Source organism: Castor canadensis, chromosome 2, assembly GCF_047511655.1.
Source record: "Castor canadensis chromosome 2, mCasCan1.hap1v2, whole genome shotgun sequence".
NCBI classification, from domain to species: Eukaryota; Metazoa; Chordata; class Mammalia; order Rodentia; family Castoridae; genus Castor; species Castor canadensis.
The window spans coordinates 170422828-170442290 of record NC_133387.1 but is presented as its reverse complement, the minus strand read 5'-3'; the positions used below and the strand labels follow the sequence as shown (position 1 = coordinate 170442290).

At 42.4% G+C, this 19463-nt stretch overlaps 1 protein-coding gene across 8 annotated transcripts in view; it reads right to left on the bottom strand.

The window, feature by feature from the left end:
* Kirrel3 (kirre like nephrin family adhesion molecule 3) overlaps window positions 1-19463 on the bottom strand; it is a 568837-nt gene that overhangs the window by 328562 nt on the left and 220812 nt on the right. Inside the window, exon 1 of one of the 8 annotated variants that reach the window (XM_074066382.1) lies at window positions 2652-4011. The exons of the other annotated variants lie outside the window; for them this stretch is intronic. The gene's annotated coding sequence lies outside the window, so the exon portion shown is untranslated. Of the gene's footprint in view, window positions 1-2651; window positions 4012-19463 lie in introns of those variants that run through there. 8 annotated transcript variants of the gene reach the window in all.

Sequence of the window (19463 nt, the reverse complement as noted above, 5' to 3'; positions counted from 1 at the left end):
TTTAAGGAAAGGTTGTGGAAGTTTAAATTGGGCCCAGAGAGCCCAGATAAGAGTACCCTAATCAAATGAAAAAAAAAGCATTGGGCTTTAATCTCCAGTACTTCAGTAACCTTCTAGTTTGTTTTAAATCTTGATTGGGAGAATTATCCTGACAAGAAAATTAGTAGTAAGCCATTAAGTCTGTGGCCCAAAGACAGGGCATTCAGTAACCAGAGGGGGGAAAATTTATTCAAGACCCTTGCTTGTTTCCCCCTCAGCCACAAACTTGGGCCTCAGGCTGTTCTCTCTTGATCCTTTGCACTGGAGTGAGTGAGCAAGTTCATTAGGATTTTAGCCTTGAAGTGCAGGTAATCATATTGAAAAAGATAAGAAGCAGGACAAGAAAAGAATCAACTTCATGAAGAAATTCTAATTTTCAGCAGTCATGGGTGGAAAAATCAGTACCACCCCCTGATGCAAAAGCAGAACCTTTTTTCCCCCCCTCCACTCCTCCTCACCCTCTCTATAAATGGAAGCACACCAGAAAGTTAAAACAAATAAATGAATGAATGAATAAAAAGGAAATGGAGAAGCAGAAGAAAACCTGTAATAGCAAATGCCTTCATGCCAACAGTCTCAAATTCCTGCATGGCATGCCTATGGCACCTCACCTCAGTCCTGTTGAGAGCTTTCCCCTGGCAAAATCTAATTCCAGCTTTCCTTGTCAACATGCATCTTCCTACCAGCTCCACGGGGCTCTTCTCTGGTCATGTAGTTACATTTTCCCTACCCTTTCACCCCTACCCTTCATGTGTGCTTGCCATCTGCCATTCAGGGAAGAGGGGTTGGGGAGGGGAGAGAGAGATAGATGCAGATAGAGACAAAAAGAGACATAGAGAATGCACCCAGAATACAATTTTGGAGCCTCTGTTGGCAATTTTCAATCACATCCAGTTGTTCCCTTGATAGAAGGAAAGGTGTCATTAACTGACTAGCAATGAAATTGAGGCTCTTTTATACCTTATCATTCATTTGGGGTAGCAGTTTTAGACACATCAGGAGATTTCTGTTTTAATCACCGATTATGTATTTGGCCAATAAAGCTCATATTGTTAACATTAATATATACATATTTATAACTCAATGGAGCTAGACATAATTAAGTAGAAATGTTCAAATTAACAATGATGGTAATCATTCAAAATGAGATTCCCCTGACGTCTTCCAGCAGGCTAATCCGCCCCCAACACTGCCATGTAAATTGTGTGCAGCAGAGATGTTGTTCTATCCACCTCTTATTTAAATGTAAACTCTTAAAAGTGGTCTGTCAGATGTAACAAATGATAAATAGAAAGATAATGAATGTCTTAATTGTATGGAATGCCAATTGTATTCTAAAACCTCCAGTTATGAGGGAGTTCTTGAAGATGAAGGAGTTTCTGAGAGCTCCAACCCAACCCAAGTGAGGCAAATCCCTTGGAAGGTGTGGCCTTTGGGTGATCAACCCAACAGCTGACCAAAACCAGGAGTGATGTCCAAGCCCAAGCAATGCCAGTGGCATTATCTCATATCCTTGGAGAGAGCAGAGTCTTCTGCTCACCAAACAATAGATTCCCCAAGGAGGTGGGAGCTGTGTCCTAGAAGGCAGCAGGGGGTCAAGGCAACAACAAACCTTTCCTTTGGGTCAATCTGACATCTGTCTTCCATTCCATCTCCACTCCCAATGTGCCAGCGTAGCCTTCCACTTCCTTTGCTTTGGAAATTCAGTTTGGAGTATATCCCTAAGTCTCTGCCTAATTTGCTGGTGGCATTCTGTGCTTTCTCCACCCCCAATTAATTTAGAAGCTTCTGAAGGTATGTGCCACACCTCTTTTTGCTCCCAGAATGCTGGAGAGGTTCTTGGCAGGTGCTCAGGAAATGCTTGCTGAAATTGAGGATGAATGGTTAAACCTTCCAGGCTTTCTGGCAGGGAAAATCAATGGTATTATGAGTGAGCTAGCTTGGGAGTGAAGTCCATTGCTTAAAGGCATCATCACCTTTATTTGGGACACTGGTTTCTTTGACCACCTGGCCAGACACATCCATTGAGACTTCGGGGTCTGCCTAGCCACAAATGCGGCTCTAATTCTCACATTTTTATATGCCATGTTACACACATCTTTTCTGAACCTCTCAGAAGCCCATGCATTTCTGAGCACTGGCAATCAAGCATAAAGTTCTGGGGCAAGCTGTGAAATCTCTGAAATGAAAATCAATTCCGTCTCCATTTCATGGAGACTAATGTGGCATTTACAACATAAACAATCACTTCTGTTAGGGAGGAAAATTAAAAGCTGTGCTACATAAAGGCACAATGTTTAAAGTTCTGGTGGAAATGAGCACTTGGCTTTGAGATGATTACAAAGGGAATTGGAAAAAGAAAAAAAAAAAAAGAACAGGACAGAAAAGAAAAATCCAGCCCCAATAATTCAAAAGTGCAGAGGTTTCATAACATAAATTTTCTATGACTGAAACCAGTGGCCTCAACTCAGACCCCGGGGGGGAAAAAATGAAACCTTGGGTGTTTCTCAGGCAGCGTAGGAAAGGTGTTCAAGGGCTCATGAAAGTCATGTCCATTTCTTTTCTCAATGATGTTATAAGACACAGTAATTTTCCCTTGGGAAAAGACTCACGATCACAGGATGAGCAAGAGGCTCAGTTGCTGAGGGTCCCCTTGAACCAGGGATCTTTAGTATCTTTGACTTGGTGACACTTTTCATTCTATCGTCCTCATGTCCTTGTTGTTAAAATAGGGTTTCATGAGTTTCTGTGTTCACAATACCAAATTTAAGACTGAAATAAAAATAAAAGGCAGGAAAAAAAAGTGTATTAACAAGTTAAGAAGACCAGAATTAAGCTCAGCTTTACCACTAGCTGAGCAAGGGACTCTAGGCAAGCATACCAACCTCCAAGGACTGTTTCCTTATCTGTAAATTGGGATGTTAGACCATGTGCTAACCCCAAAGGGGGCTGTCTCTAAAATTTTATCATTCTCCCATTTTGCATTAAACTACAAACAGTCATTCAGTTGGCCTCATTTGCCAGAGTGGTGGGGAAAAGATACAAGCTGTTGCCAATCAGGAGGTGTTCATTTGCATAATCACTGATTCACTAATTAGCCAGAAAGACTTCCAGTACAACCATACAGGAAGGCACCAGCTTTCCTGCTGCGACATTATTTAACCAAGATTCTGGCTTTGGCTATTAAGACTCTCAAAGTACTAGCCAGTAACTAACTGACATTTCTATAAGGCTGCCCAGGCAATTAAGAATATTAGCATACAGGAATCTTTCTCAATTAGCTATTTTTAGAGTGGGCTGGAAATACTGTCTTTCGGTCTTTTAAAGATTTTTATCATACTATGTTTTTGTATTACCACTGTCACAAGTATATTTTTCATTCTATTTTGGTTCTGCATCAAATAATTTGTAGTAATACTACTTTGAGGGCTAGTTATTTTCAAACCATTTGAAAAGAAGTCAGATGAATTTCTGATAAAGGCAGCCCTTGTTAATTCCAATCTGAATACGGGACGACCCAGGGTATGGCTGGTATCCGTTTGTCAGCCAATCATCTCATCACATATCTTGATTTGCCTTGATCAATGAAGCAATTTGTGCGACATTCCCTCCTCTCTCCCCATCAAAGTTGCTAATCACCTTTTCAAGGTAGAAGATAGATGGGAAACACTATACAAATTGATTACTGTAGCCCTCAAATGCTAATCCCTTACAAACATCTAAATTATGACTCAAGACCCTGCATGATAAGGCAGGAAACCAGTGTCGGTGCACACACAACTATTATTTGCCAGTGTCAAAAATAACTATTCCATTTGCATAACTGTAGGGCTAGATGACAATTTCTCCCTCAAAACTGCTTCTGTAGCAGAAAAAGCTTTGACCGATATGAAGTATGGCATGTTGTTATTTTTTTAACCCTTACAAAATGGATGGGACCTCTTGAAATTAGATGTTTGAGCACTGATTTGGAAAAAGGTGTTACCAAGAAAACATTTTAGAATGATTTTTTAAAATTATATTTCTTTTGGGTATATTGGTTGCTGTCTTGTGTAAGCCAGTGGCCTCCAAAGTGGGTCATATGAACCCCAAGGGAATGATAATAACTATTTGGGGTGCAGGAAGAAACTGTTTTATTTTTAATTTACAATGCCTATTTTAGTGATATGCTTTTAAAATGCCTATCATACATTAAACTGGGGTATATGTATATAATTTACAAAGAGATGTATATATTCTGGGCATATGCTATTTTTTTCCTGATGGGGTCTAGTAATAAAAGAAAAATCTTTGAAGACTATTAGTAGACAATATATGCTGTGATATTGGTCAAGAATATGGCTTTGCTTCTAAAGAGAATTTTTACAAGTTATGGAAACAGCCAAGATGCCCCACTACTGACAAATGGATCAAGAAAATGTGGTATCTATACACAATGGAATTTTATGCAGCCATGAAGAAGAACGAAATGTTATCATTCGCTGGTAGATGGATGGAATTGGAGAACATCATTCTGAGTGAGGTTAGCCTGGCCCAAAAGACCAAAAATCGTATGTTCTCCCTCATATGTGGACATTAGATCAAGGGCAAACACAACAAGGGGACAGGACTTTGAGTACATGATAAAAGCTTTAGCACACAAGGGAGGGGTGATGATAGGTAAGACACCTAAAAAACTAGCTAGCATTTGTTGCCCTTAACGCAGAGAAACTAAAGCAGATACCTTAAAAGCAACTGAGGCCAATAGGAAAAGGGGACCAGGAACTAGAGAAAAGGTTAGATCAAAAAGAATTAACCTAGAAGGTAACACCCATGCACAGGAAATTAATGTGAGTCAATGCCCTGTATAGCTATCCTTATCTCAACCAGCAAAAACCCTTGTTCCTTCCTATTATTGCTTATACTCTCTCTTCAACAAAATTAGAGATAAGGGAAAAATAGTTTCTGCTGGGTATTGAGGGGGTAGGGGGGAGAGGGAGGGGGCAGAGTGGGTGGTAAAGGAGGGGGTGGGGTGAGGGGGGAAGAAACTACCCAAGCATTGTATGCACATATGAATAATAAAACAATAAAAAAAAAAGAATATGGCTTTGCTTCTAAAGAGAATTTTTAGAGGGACAAGCTTGTTAGTTATACCCACAAATATATCACTAAAGGAGGTACATCCATGACATAAGGAAGCCTGGCTATAAGGGTTGGACATAAATGTACCTAGCATTTTATACATCCTTTTATTCAAACAATAAAGAAATATACTGTCCTGAAAAACTGTGAAACTACCAATATAATCTTCCTACCCTCTTGGGGTAGGAAAATACATGTGGAATAAAGCAATTGTTTGGATCTGGAATGTCTCCCAAAGGCCCATATGCTAAAGGCTTGGTTCCCAGGAACCGAGTGCTTGGGAGCTGTTGGAAACTTTAGGTGCTGAGGAAGGAAGTTTGGCCATTGGAGGTATGCCAATTGGAACTTCAGTTTCTTCCTTTCTGTTTCCTGTCTGCCATGAGATAAGCAGTCTCCTCAACCATGAGCTCCCACCACGATGTGTGACCACAAGCTAAAACCTCTAAAACTGTGGACCAAAATAAATCTCTCCTCCTGATAAGTTGTTCATCTTAGGTATTTTGTCACAGTGATGGAAAGTTGATTAATACAAATAAGATAGGAGAGGGTGTTTTCAAAGAAGAATGGCTAAGATGGAGAAGAATTTGGAAATATACCACATGAGCAAGTGCAAGCACCTGGGCTTGCTATGTTAACATAGGCACCCCAATACCAACCCTACCCAACCCCAGACTGTACATAGACAGAAGGACTTCTGAAATTTCCCATATATGCATAATGCTTTCCTTGTCTCCACCAGCCTCTGCACTTTGCTGCCATTCATTCAACTACAAATATTTTTTGGATATTTAAAATCTTTCAGATGTGGTTCTGGCAATCATGAGATTTTTGAGTCCTCCCTACTCTGTCTGGTGGTCACTCATAGGTCTCCAGGAAGGAGTTTTGAGAGTCTGCCAACTCACCGCTCATGTTTTTATTGTTCATTGCTCCCCTAGTGAGAAACTGAGATCATCAAACATGTTTCAAGCACAGGTACAACAGAAGGAGCAGAGGTGATGACTTTCCCAGAGAGTAGGGTCTTCCTTGCTCAGCCTCGCTGCACTGTCCTCACTTTGGAGCATTTCAGGCTAGTGCTGGTATGCATTTTCAGTTTGCATTTCTGGAGCTATCAACAAATACTGTATTCACTTTGGAGAGCTTCTCATGTTCTACCTTGGCCTTGATGATAGAGAGGTCCAAAGAAGCACCCATGAGTCTGTTCCTGCTCTCCCTGAGCTTGCACAGGGGCAACAGGGAAATGCTATCACGGAGCAGGACTGGGTGGGTGATAAAAGGCTGGGGTATCAGGATGTGGTAGGAGCTGGGAGGCCATTGTGATATTCTAGATCTACTTAGGACCTGAAATCAGACCACAATGCTTTGGGTCTTAGTTCCATCACTTATTAGCCATGTGAAATTGGGCAAACCACTTCTATCTATCTTTAAGTCTCAGTTTCCTTGTCAATAAAATGGGAATGATAGTACCTATGGAATAGTAAATGAAATATTGGATGTGAAAATGCTTTATAGCTACAAAGTGCTAAGCACAGATTGAGAATTACCATTTTATGTATTTATTGGTGGGACCAGGATTTGAACTCAGGACTTTACACTTGCAAAGCAGGTATTCTACCGCTTGAGTTATACCTCCAGTCCAATTTGCTCTGCTCTGGATATTTGGAGATGGGGTCTCCAGAACTATTTGCCCACACAGGCCTTGAACCCGATTCTCCTAATCTCTGCTTCCCAAGTAGCTAGGATTACAAGTGTGAGCCGTGGGCGCCATTTAGAGAATTGCTGTTAATGGAGGGCGAACTCTTGCCTGGAGTGGTTAGGGAGGGCTTTATTCTACTGTCCACTTACACCTTCTAGGACAGATACTGTTAAACATGAATGAAAGAGAGGCTGAAGTTCCTTTATACATTCCTGGACCATGGAGGACGTACCAATGGACATGGAGGTAGCCCACTTCCTGCAACCCACTTCATCTTTGGAAGCCTTCCAGGTTTGAAATACCTATTGGATGAGTCAGAGAATAGAAACACTGGGCACAAATGAGGTTGGGACTTGAGGCCATGCAAGGCCTACAGGCAGAGTAATGGTAATCAAGCTGCCAGGTGTCTATCCTTTGCCCTGGCAAAGGCTATCATGGACATTCCCAGGGGGTTCCCAGAGGGAATGGTGATGGAGTGGCTTCTCAGAAGAATTTCCTATCCATTGGCGTCTGCATTGTATGGTGACTCCCCTGCTGGTCACCGACGAAGGACAGTATCCACAACAGTCCATTCTTCCTACCCCCTTAGTGAGGAGGGACAAGACAACCCCAATTCCACTTGCTGCAATTTTGTCCTTCAGTGCATGGCTAGCTGTTGACAGTTCAATGAAAATACCCTCAGGTGTCAAAAATAGTAAACTGGCAGAGGATTTATAAAGTCAATGTATGCCTAACTCACAGAGCAGCTGAGGTGATTGCATTGCTATTACTTTGGGACATAGTTACTCTTAATCCTAACTCATCTTATGGAAATGTAATTATCACATAGTTTCTGTGTATTCTCAGATCTTACGAGGTAGGCTAGAGCGGCCACTCTGCCCCTGGGGGAGGCCATAGCAGAGTTATGATCTATACTATTTCACCTTAGATTTATTTGCATTCCAATAAAATCTCTTGGGGAAGATCTTCCCCATGAAGTTACTACCTGCTGTGAATCTCATTTTCTGATATCCAGTTCTGAATTTCTTATAACTGAATGTGGTCAGGGGCACCTGGTTGTTCATATTGGCATACTTGCCTTTCCTTATGCAGATGTCCTGGTAGCAGGACCACTTAGCTGGGGAACAGGTCTGGGTTGTGTTGCCAAAGCAGAGGTATAACATTCGTTAGAAACAATGTCCACCAAACTGGATGGTGGTGTGTGGGGTGTGCCTGTAGTTCTAGCTACTTGGGAGAATGAGGCAGGAGGATCTCTTGATCCCAGAAGTTCCAACCTATACAACGTAGAGAAATCCTTGCTAAGAAAGAAAGAAGAAAGAAAAGGAGAGAGGGAGGGACAAAGGAAGGAAGGAAGGAAGGAATGAATAGAGTATAAATGGCAGGAAGATAGAAAGAAAGGAATAGAGGAAGAAAGAAAGAGTGTCCACTATAACAAAAAATAACTCGCTGAAAAAATTAACCAGATGCTTTTAAAATCCATTTTTCTCTTCATTAGCTACTACTAAAGGACATCCTAAATATTAGTAACAAATATGGCTGCCCAGAATAAGCACTGTATTCCCCAGCCTCCCTTGCAGCTACATTATCACAATTTCTAGACTATGCCTTTTTGGCATTCCATTGACTGGGATCTGGGTACAACAGTGGGAACCAGATCAACCACTGTAGACCAGAGATGGAAGCTGTACTCTACTGTCCACCTCCTGAATGCTGAAGATAAATAAATCCTTTTATGAGTCACAATACTACTAGGTGAGATTTTGTTTTATGAGTCATATGGAGGCCTTTGCTGTGGAGGAGGTCTTCAGTGAAGAATCTGAGATTATAGATAGATTCATGTTATACTCTCCTTCATCCATTTGTCTGACAGACTCTATGAGGCCAAAAGCTAAGTGAGAGTTAGAGTTTCCAGCCATCTTTTTTTTTTTTTTTTTTTAAGACAGGGTCTCATAATTCATGCTAGCCTAGAACTATCTATGTAGCTTAGGCTGGTCTTGAAAAAACTATTCTGCCTGAGCCTCCCAAGAGCTGGGATTACAGAAATGTGCTACCATATCTGGCTCAGGCCATCTTTTTATTTTATTTTATTTTATCTTTTTTTATTATTCATATGTGCATACAAAGCTTGGGTCATTTCTCCCCCCTGCCCCCACCCCTTCCCTTACCACCCACTCCGCCCCCTCCCTCTCTCCCCCACCCCCTCAATACCCAGCAGAAACTATTTTGCCCTTATTTCTAATTTTGTTGTAGAGAGAGTATAAGCAATAATAGAAAGGAACAAGGGTTTTTGCTGGTTGAGATAAGGATAGCTATACAGGGAGTTGACTCACATTAATTTCCTGTGCATGTGTGTTACCTTCTAGGTTAATTCTTTTTGATCTCACCTTTTCTCTAATTCCTGGTCCCATTGGCCTCAGTTGCTTTTAAGGTATCTGCTTTAGTTTCTCTGCGTTAAGGGCAACAAATGCTAACTAATTTTTTAGGTGTCTTACCTATCCTCCCCCCTCCCTTGTGTGCTAAAGCTTTTATCATGTACTCAAAGTCCTGTCCCCTTGTTGTGTTTGCCCTTGATCTAATGTCCACATATGAGGGAGAACATACGATTTTTGGTCTTTTGTTAGGCCATCTTTTTAAATAGCCCCTCTGACCCATACTTGGACTTGGATTTCTCCTTTGTTTCTTACTTCCCTTTGGTTGTGACTGGCAGCCCTGGAGATTCACCCTTGGCGGGTGACCCCCAAAGGAGGTCATTCATGCTCAGGGCCTTGGCATTCTAGTTTGAGAGCATGACAGGATTGATAGATAGGGACTATGCCCTGGACAACTGTCCTAATTCCAAAAACATTCCTATTGTTGCCTGGCATAGAGGATGGCACTAGATTTGATAGCTGATCCTAGCTCTGGCACTCACTAGGTGTGTGATCTTGAACAACTCTCCTCCATAAGCCAAATGAAGGAGCTATACTAGATGATTTCTAGAGTGTCTTCCACATTGATCTACCATTTGATCCAGCAATACCACTCTTGGGGATATACCCAAAAGACTGTGACACAGGTTACTCCAGAGGCACCTGCACACCCATGTTTATTGGGGCACTATTCACAATAGCCAAGTTATGGAAACAGCCAAGATGCCCCACCACTGACGAATGGATTAAGAAAATGTGGTATCTATACACAATGGAATTTTATGCAGCCATGAAGAAGAATGAAATGTTATCATTCACTGGTAAATGGATGGAATTGGAGAACATCATTCTGAGTGAGGTTAGCCTGGCTCAAAAGACCAAAAATCGTATGTTCTCCCTCATATGTGGACATTAGATCAAGGGCAAACACAACAATGGGATTGGACTTTGAGCACATGATAAAAGTGAGAGCACACAAGGGAGGTGTGAGGATAGGTAAGACACCTAAAAAATTAGCTAGCATTTGTTGCCCTTAACGCAGAGAAACTAAAGCAGATACCTTAAAAGCAACTGAGGCCAATAGGAGAAGGGGACCAGGAACTAGAGAAAAGGTTAGATCAAAAAGAATTAACCTAGAAGGTAACACACACGCACAGGAAATCAATGTGAGTCAACTTCCTGTATAGCTATCCTTATCTCAACCAGCAAAAACCCTTGTTCCTTTCTATTATTGCTTATACTCTCTCTACAACAAAATTAGAAATAAGGGCAAAATAGTTTCTGCTGGGTATTGAGGGGGTGGGGGGGAGAGGGAGGGGGCGGAGTGGGTGGTAAGGGAGGGGGTGGGGGCAGGGGGGAGAAATGACCCAAGCCTTGTATGCACATATGAATAATAAAAGAAAAAAAATAGAGTGTCTTCCAATGTTAGTATTCTATTGTGTGACAATCCCATGACCAGCCTTGTGGCTGTGGTGGCATCTTCAATTCATGAGTCAAAGCTCCAAGCCTGTGCTGAGGGCTGGATAAAGCAGAGCAGCTCCACTCATTTCTCATCACTTGCTCAGCACTGAATGGGGAATAGGTATCTGGTGGGGGAGGAGGGAAGAAAGGAGGGTGTCCAGGTGAAGGGGTGTCAAATGACAGGGATCCTTTAGGGAGTCTAGTCTGTCTTGGGCCACATGGAGTGCACACACACACACACAGAGGGAGAGAATCTGTGAAAATAATGTAGTAAGTTACTGATGAAATATACCCCTGATGAGGAACAAAACCTCAAGTGAGGTTAGACAGGAGGTGAGCAGTGGTGGGTGAAGTCAGCACAGGTTTGGAGCCTGTTCTATCCTACCCTTGCTTTGTGAACTTGAATGAATTTCTAAGCTTTTAGGTATCAATTTCCCTCTTGTGAAACAGGGACAATATGCCTTCAATGCACATGTATGTGTGTGTGAGTGGGGGGGATGGCAATTCACAAAGCACCTGACACAGTTGGCATGAAGAAAGGTCTAGCTCCCTAACTTCCTCTGTCCCTCTCACTCCTCTGACCACAGTGGACTGCTGATGAAGGATCCTACTTAGTTTGCAGTTGCCATGCTAACTCCTCTGCCCTCAAGTTATCACTCTCTTTTCCTGTATCTCCTTTTCCTACAACTCTGTGTCTCCCTCCCCAACTACAGCAAAATTCTCCCATCAGTCTTTCTTTGCAGAGGGCAAAGAAAGGTGGGGTTAGGGAGATGCCCAGTGATAGTTCAGAAGCTCTAATTAAGGGAAGATTATGCTTGCCATTTTGAGTTTTAAAAGAAATTCAACTCAGAATGAATAAAATGCTAACATCTCCCCTGCTAACCCACTCACCCACATACCCTGGAGCAAAATGAAACATAACTCAGTTTCTCCAGGAAAGGCATCAGACAGCAGGGCATTCTGGTCAGTGGGCTGACAATGGCAGTGCTCTTAGTTTGGCAAATGTTGGTTCTGTCAAGTGTCTTGCCTCTTGCCACCTCTTTGTTAGCTAGATACAGACAGAAAAAAATGACAGCATTGTGCTTAGTCCTGTCTCAAGTAGAAGCTACAATGCATTCCTTTCTATAAAGGGGTGGCAGTATGGATTCTGGGCTGTGTGGCTTCTGAAGGACTGTAGAGAGGTATCTTCTCCAGTCTATAGCCATACCATCCTGAATGTGCTCTATTTCATCTGATTTCAGAAGCCAAGTACCCAAGTCTGATGTCTACCGTAGAGCCACCACCTCTGCCTCATGAGGCTGCTGCCAGCTCTTGGTAAGTCAGTGACAACTTGACCTCCATCCCCCAAATAATTCCCCACTCATTCCATGAGTCTCAGTGTATGCAAGCTTTCCTTGGCAGAAGCACACATGCATGCACACATACTCTCAACATGCCATTCCTGCATGCTAGCTTTATGTCATTTCACACATGAGTGAAATACAGTACCCAGCTGTTTAGGGCCTGTGCTCAGCCTCTGGGGCCCCACAAACAGGACTGTTCTCATAGTCCTAATCTCAGCACTCACAAAAATAGCTCTGCTTTAGATTGGGCTCTGGCCAAGAGTCCTATTATCTTGGCCTGGATCCTCTCAATCCACCATCTATATGTCAGCCATGTTGGTACCCCAGTTCTTTTTTCCCAGAGCAAGAGTTCCTTGCTGTGGTTTGAGGAATTCTGGGGAGACCATTCAGCAGAGATTGGAAGATTTCTGGCATCTTCAGGAAAGCTGTGGTTACAGGATGGAAACTGAGAAGCCTCTGAAGGTCACCAAGTACCCCTGACCCAAGCTTATTCCATGGTTCTGCAAACACTTTTATTGGCTAGATATCAGTTTTTCTATTTGATCATGGAGTCCATGATCATGGACAGCTGGCTGTCCATGAAAGAAGAATCCTATCAAAATTATGTGCAAATTTATCTGCAGATGAGAGTCAAACTCTCATGAAAATCCCAGAGAGCTGAGCCCCTGTCTTCATTCTGACTCTTCTACCAGGTTCTTGCCCACCCAGGACTGCTCCAGGATGCACACTGCAGAGCTGCAAAGATGGCAAAGAAAAGTCCACTGTTAAAACTTCAACACTGGCCATGTCCTCCTGAGGACCAGGAGGAACATCTAAACAAAACTAGCAACTTCATGGTCGTGCCTGCTCAGCTAGTTCTCACACAGCACATGCTGTTAATCTTCCTTATTATAGGTGTTCCTAATGCTACATCTCAATGGGTTTGTGGCTCCTGCATTTAGCTGAGGAATAAACAACGTTCTGAAAATGCCTGGTCACCATTATTTACTTTGACAGTTACTTTTATTTAAGAAAGCCCTTTTCTTCTGGGTTCTACTATGAGGCCAATACTGTAATTTTCTTCACTGTCTCCCTTTAATGAGGCCAAAGGTCAGGCAAAGGGAATGAGGCAGATTTAGAAGTGACCCAGCAACAATGCTGACCTCAGTCTAAACAGTTGAACATAACTCACTTCTCAGGGGATTAATTGCTCTGGGCTCTTGAAGCCTGGCTGAAAGGTGAGGAAGTGATTATAGCCAAGTACTCCAAGGAGGTTCAAGTTCACCATTTCTTTTCCCAGTTAATTGCTTTCATCCCCAATTTGCTACCTGTGTAAGGAGGCATCTTCTTCCTCCCATAGCCCCCATAATCTAGTGTTCAACAATTTCCATTGCAATGTCATTTTATAGACTCCATCATCAGCAATCTGAGCTTGGCCGCACTGGGAGGATGCTTTTAGCTGAGCAAGTTCACCTCTTTGTTTGCTGTTTATTTCCAATGTCCCATCACCCATTACTATTGCCCGCCCTCCTGGGATAGCATCTAGTATCATTTCATCTTTAATGTTGTGAGTGGGTTAGAATGATTTTCTCTTAGACTGCCTAAACTAGCTAGAGTTTCTCTATCTCTCCCCCTACCCCTGCCTTTTCCTCCCCTTGTCTTCTTGGCCCTCGGTTGGCTGAGAACAGTAGGAGCTCATAATAGACAGCATGTCATCCATTCCTGACAGCTCGGTGCTGTAATATGGGCCTGCCAAACCCATTACTGTAATGACAGCATTGCAGAATTAGAACACTCACTCCTACATAGAGAAGAAAAAAATTGGGGAGAAGAGGGGGCAGGGCTGGAATCTTGTGTTATTTTGCTTTCTTTCTCTTTCCTCCTCCTAAGAGGTGGCATTGTGTCCTCTTTGCTTCTTTTATTCTGTTAAAAAAGATAAGCAAGCACACAACCATTTACCCCTAACTCAGTGAACACATTTTCAGGGAAGGTGATGGTATCATTTGGATCTTGAGGAGCATCCAGAAAGAGATTATTGTGACTCATAGTGAAGCTAGGAGTGTTATTTCAGTATCAACTCCCCAAATGGGGCATGTATGTACACTGCAGCTCTTTGATGGGGCTTGGAAAATCTCAATAGGCACTTCCAGAATTAACTTTCTGCCTTGGGCTGGGGGACATGGGGCGCTGCAAAACTTAATAATCATTTTTCTGACTGGGGATCATAAAGTACTGTTGGTAATTACGATAATTAAAGTGATTTGCTTGTAGTAATTAGTCCCTAGTACTCCCTTGTGGAGGTAAGAGAGATTGATCCATATGCACATGGTCCAATCGAGGTACAAAGAGCTGGGGTCCAGGACCAAGCACCAGTTCTGTTTGGCCACAAGAAACTGGTCCAGGCACATAGACTGGGGGCTTACATAAAGGAAGGGGTGCTGGGGTGGCTGTTTTGTAAGTAAGGTACATTCAGTATGAAATGTGCAGTTAATTTAGGTCAGTAGAGATTGACCCAATCCAAAGCTCCCCACCCTTGAAATTCTGCTGAATGTGGACATTTAGGAAACATGTATCAGAGCAAGTTCTGGATTTTGCAGGGGTGCCATGTTTAAATGGGGAGACAAAGAGCCAGTAGCACACACTAGACACTGGAGAGAGATAGCAGTCCTCAGAATCTGTCTTCTTTCCTTTGCTTTTTCTACTGGGCATCCAAGTCCAAGGACTTGGAAATTTGAAGGTGTTTTCTACATAATCTGACAGGAGAGCAAGAGAAAACTTATGCTGTCAATGATCAAGCTGCAGAGACAGAGGCCCCCTCCCCCACAGCTCTTGCTTCATCTGTGGTTTTGGGTCTGCTTTCCAGGGCTGGAAAAGACCAGGGATATGCAGGGACAAATAATTCCAGGAAAGCAGGGAACAAAGAAAGGAGTCATGAGCCTCAGGTTTGAATCCTAGCTCCTGCTGTGCGACATTGAGCATGCTGTCACTGCTCTAGTTTGCCCATGAATGGGGATAATGATACTCATAGCAAAAGAGTCCAGGGCATTGTAATGCTGGATGTACGTTAGTTTCCATCTTCTGACTCTTCTAAGGGTCTACCTCAGACATTCAATCAGTCAACTAATATCCATTGAGAACCTAGTGTATGTCTGATCTGGTTTAAGAAAGGAAATTTGTCATATGGATCCAGTGAAATAATGGGTGTTGAAAAATGAATTATGCATAAAAAATTGGTTAATGCTACATGGCTGACAATCTGGTGAGATAAAGTACAGGTATAAGAAACTGTCAGAAGCCAATCAAGGTGAAAGATAATCACACGCTACATTGTCTGGTGAGAATGGTAATTTCTCTAGTGTCCCCATCAGCTATAGGACCAAGTCCAAATAATCATGACATTTTGTGTGGTTCATTCCTTGAATGTCTCTCCATCCTCAAAACTTGATGGTTCCTCATTTCAGCCTGGCCAGAAACTATTATTCATTCATCTCATATCATCCATCCATCCATCCATCCACCCAGCCATCCAGATAGCCACCATCCACTCACCCACTTAATTCCACAAATACTGAGTGCCTATTATGTCAGGTCTGTAAATTAGTTGGGCAGGCTGAGGATCTCATGAACTTATGGTTTAGTGTGCGTAGAAGAGACGGACAATATAAAGACATAAATAAGATAGATCAAATAGTAAGAAGGGCAAGGAAGTAAAACATAGGGATGAGACAGGGAATGGCTGGAGGTAGGGTGGAGGACTACGCTAGGTGGAATGGTCAGGTTGGACCCTTGGAAAATGTGACATTTGGGCTGAGACCTGAATATGAGAGCCTGTCCCCTAAAATAAGGGAAGAGTGAAGCCAAGGAAAGAGAGTTCCAGGTAAGTGGGAGAGCAAGTGCAAAAGTCCTGAGGTGAGAATGAGTCTGGTGTCCCTTCAGAAACAAAAGGAAGGTTGGTGTGGCTGGAGCTTGAGGTCCTAGGAATAGGTGTATAGCATGATATCTGAGCAGAAGGTTGGACAAAATGTGGAAGGCCATCCATGCAAGCCAAGGCAAAGAACTGAGATACTTCCTATGCATATGGGTGCCAGTAAATAGATTAAGCAGAGATGTCCCATGATCTGCTTTAAATGATCACTACTTGTAGTTTCTAAAATACACATTTTTCATGGCAAATTTCCATGCCTCTGCATAGCCTCTCCCCTGGGACCTCCTTTCCATTTCTTCTTTACCTGTCAGACTTTTCCCAGCCATTATCTCAAACTCAGACACCTCTTCATTTCTGATGCCTTCCCTGCCCTTCCAGGATCCATCCCCTGCCAGTCAGTCTTCTTCCTTGCCCCATGCTTCCTATACCTCAAATAGTGTACACAGTCAAATATATTGCCATACATGCTTATGTTAGCCTTCCTTAGCAAAGGGCCTGGGATATGGTAGAAGCTTAATAGATTTGATAGGGGCCCGTAGTTAGGGTAGGCTCCATGGAAGCAAATCTTGAAGAATGGATAGAATTTTGGTAGATGATAAAGAGAGGCCAGAGTCATACAAATCCTGCAATATCTGCTCAAGTCAACAGCAGACATGATTGGAAAGATATTGTCATGGAGAAGGAGCACCCACATCAGTGAAAACCACATGGATTCCTCTTTTTCTATAGCACAACACAATGAACACAAGGGAGTTAATGAGAATGATAGACGGTGCTTTGCATAAGGTATTCATGCATTTTGCATATTTTCATTTACCATTGAAATGCATGGACAGACTTCTCAATCCCCTCCTTTCTTCATTTAACAACTTTTAATTAAATGTCTCCTGAGTATCCTGCACAATGCTAGGCCCTGTGAAGGATAAGGACATAGAAATTTGTCCTTGGTGTGCTCCTATGTTACAGCATCCAGGGGAATGGCAGGAAGGTACCATGGTTTGGGTTCTGAAATTAGATGACATGGACCCAAATATTATCTCTGATGAGTTATATAATTTTGTGCAATTGGCTTGACCTCTCTAAGCCTTTATTTCCTTATTTACAAAATGAAGATAATGACACATTAGTCCCCAGTTATCCAAAGAAGATGCAATCCAAGATCCCCAGTGGATACTTGAAACTATAGCTAGTACTGAGCACTATATATCTGATAGCTGAGAAGGTTGCTAAGTGACTAATGGGGGGTAGCATATATAGCATGGAATGGACACACTGGATAAAGGAATGATTCATGTCTGTGATGGGCAATCTTGATTATCAACTTGATTGAATTAAGAAGCACCTAGGAGATTAGTGTATGTGTGTGTGAGGATGTTTCTCAAGAGAATTAACCAAGGGGGTTAGACCTGCCCTGAATTTGGGGGGACACCATCTCACAGGCTGGGGTCTGTGAAATAATGGGGGGGGAGGAGAAAGCCAGCTAGCAGAGGATTTTTCTCTGTGCTTCCCAGCTGCCATGCTCTGCTCTGCTGTGCCTGCTCCACTATGATGGACTGACACCTCTGAAACCATGAGACAAAATAAATCTTTCCCTCCTTAAGCTATTTCTTTCAGGTATTTTGTCACAGTGACGCAAAGTATGACTAAAATGTTCCATTGAAGACAGAGCAGCACAGTGTGGAAATTTTATCAGGCTACTCAAAATGGCACACAATTTAAAACTTAAATTGTTTATTTTTGGAATTTCCATTTAATATTTTCAGATAGCAGTTGATCTCAGCAATCTGAAATTGTAGAAAGCAAAATTGTGGGTAAGGGGGTAATTACTGTGTCCATGTAATAAGGTGGCTTGGAAAAGTGTTGGGCCCAGCAGAACTCTGTGACTATTAGCTTTTTTTATTTTTCCCAGATCCCTGTATGGGAGGGTTTACAGATGCCATTAAAAATGTCCTGGTTGGACTCTGTATATGTCTGTCCAGCCTCTTTGTTTTTCTTCCCAAGTTCCAAGCCTTCAGAACCGGGATAAACTACAGCTTAACCTGAGCCAGCAAGTGGAAACCCTGCAATGGGTAGAGGTATTCTGATTCTCCAGGCTCCCTGCTTGTCAAGCATTCACCTCCACCAGTTTCTCCTGTCACAAGAATCCACCCATTTCCTTCCTTTCTCCTGTCTTGCCTTCCCTATGCTCTAGAAAGATCATGCATTAATATCCCCCTGACCTACACACACCTGTAAGGGTCTTCTGGGTGTCCCCAAGGCACTGGTTCTTCTCTGACAGTCACTCATTTTTCTCTTCCTGTTACTAAGGTTGCTACAGCCTTTGAGGTCAGTGAGTGGGTTGAGAGAGCTCAGTAGTGGTGTATGGTGTGGTTCATTTGCGCCAGGGGATTCTGAATAGATAATAATTGTTTGAAAATGGCAATTAACAGAATCTTTTTAAAATACCTTGATGGTTATAAAATGGAAGGCGAGGCACATCGTGTCTCTTGCTGCAATTATGGAGGCGCCTGTGAAGCACAGGTTCTGAATGACCTGGTATTTCTACCCAATCCCTCAACTTCAGTTTGAGACCCTTGAAACTCTTCCTCAAAGATGGCATTTGAGGAAGAAGTATTTTGACTCCTCCCAGAATCCTCTCCTAGCCTTCAGATTATATCCCAGGGCAGGAAAGGGAATTGAAAACCAGCGCCATTTGAAGATGGAAGGGAAGAATAGCAACTTGTACTTACCACATATTGCATCTGTGTTAGCTGCTTTTATGGTGTATGTCTCAGTCCACCCTTAAACAGCCCAGCAAGGAGGTTTTATTCACTCACTTCTTGAAAAATAGATGAGGAAACCGAGGGTGAGAGAGGTTAAATGACTTACTGGAGCCCAGTTAGGAGAAATGAGATTTGAACCTTGAAGTCCATGTTTATGGAGCCAATGATCTTTTCACTAAACTATGCTCCCTAGGTTTCTTTTTCATGCTATTTAAAACTAAGACTAACCGTATGCCAGTGGCTTGCACCTGTAATCTTAGCCACTCAGGAGACAGTGCTCAGGAGGACTGCAGTTCAAAGCCAGCCCAGGAAGTAGTTTGTGAGACCCAATCTCAAAAAAACCACCACATAAGATTCGACATCACTTCATGATAAAAACTCTAAGAAAACTAGGAATAGAAGGAATGTACCTCAACATTATAAAGGCTGTATATGACAAACCTATAGCCAACATCATACTTAATGAGGAAAAACTGAAACCTTTTCCTCTGAACTCAGGAATGAGACAAGGGTGCCCATTCTCCACACTCCTATTCAAAATAGTCCTGGAATTCCTAGCCAGAGCAATAAGGCAAAAAGAAGAAACAAAAGGAATACAAATAGGCAAAGAAACAGTCAAATTATCCCTATTTGCAGATAACATGATCCTATACCTCAAAGACCCAAACAATGCTACCCAAAAACTTCTAGACACCATAAACAGCTTCAGCAATGTAGCAGGATACAAAATCA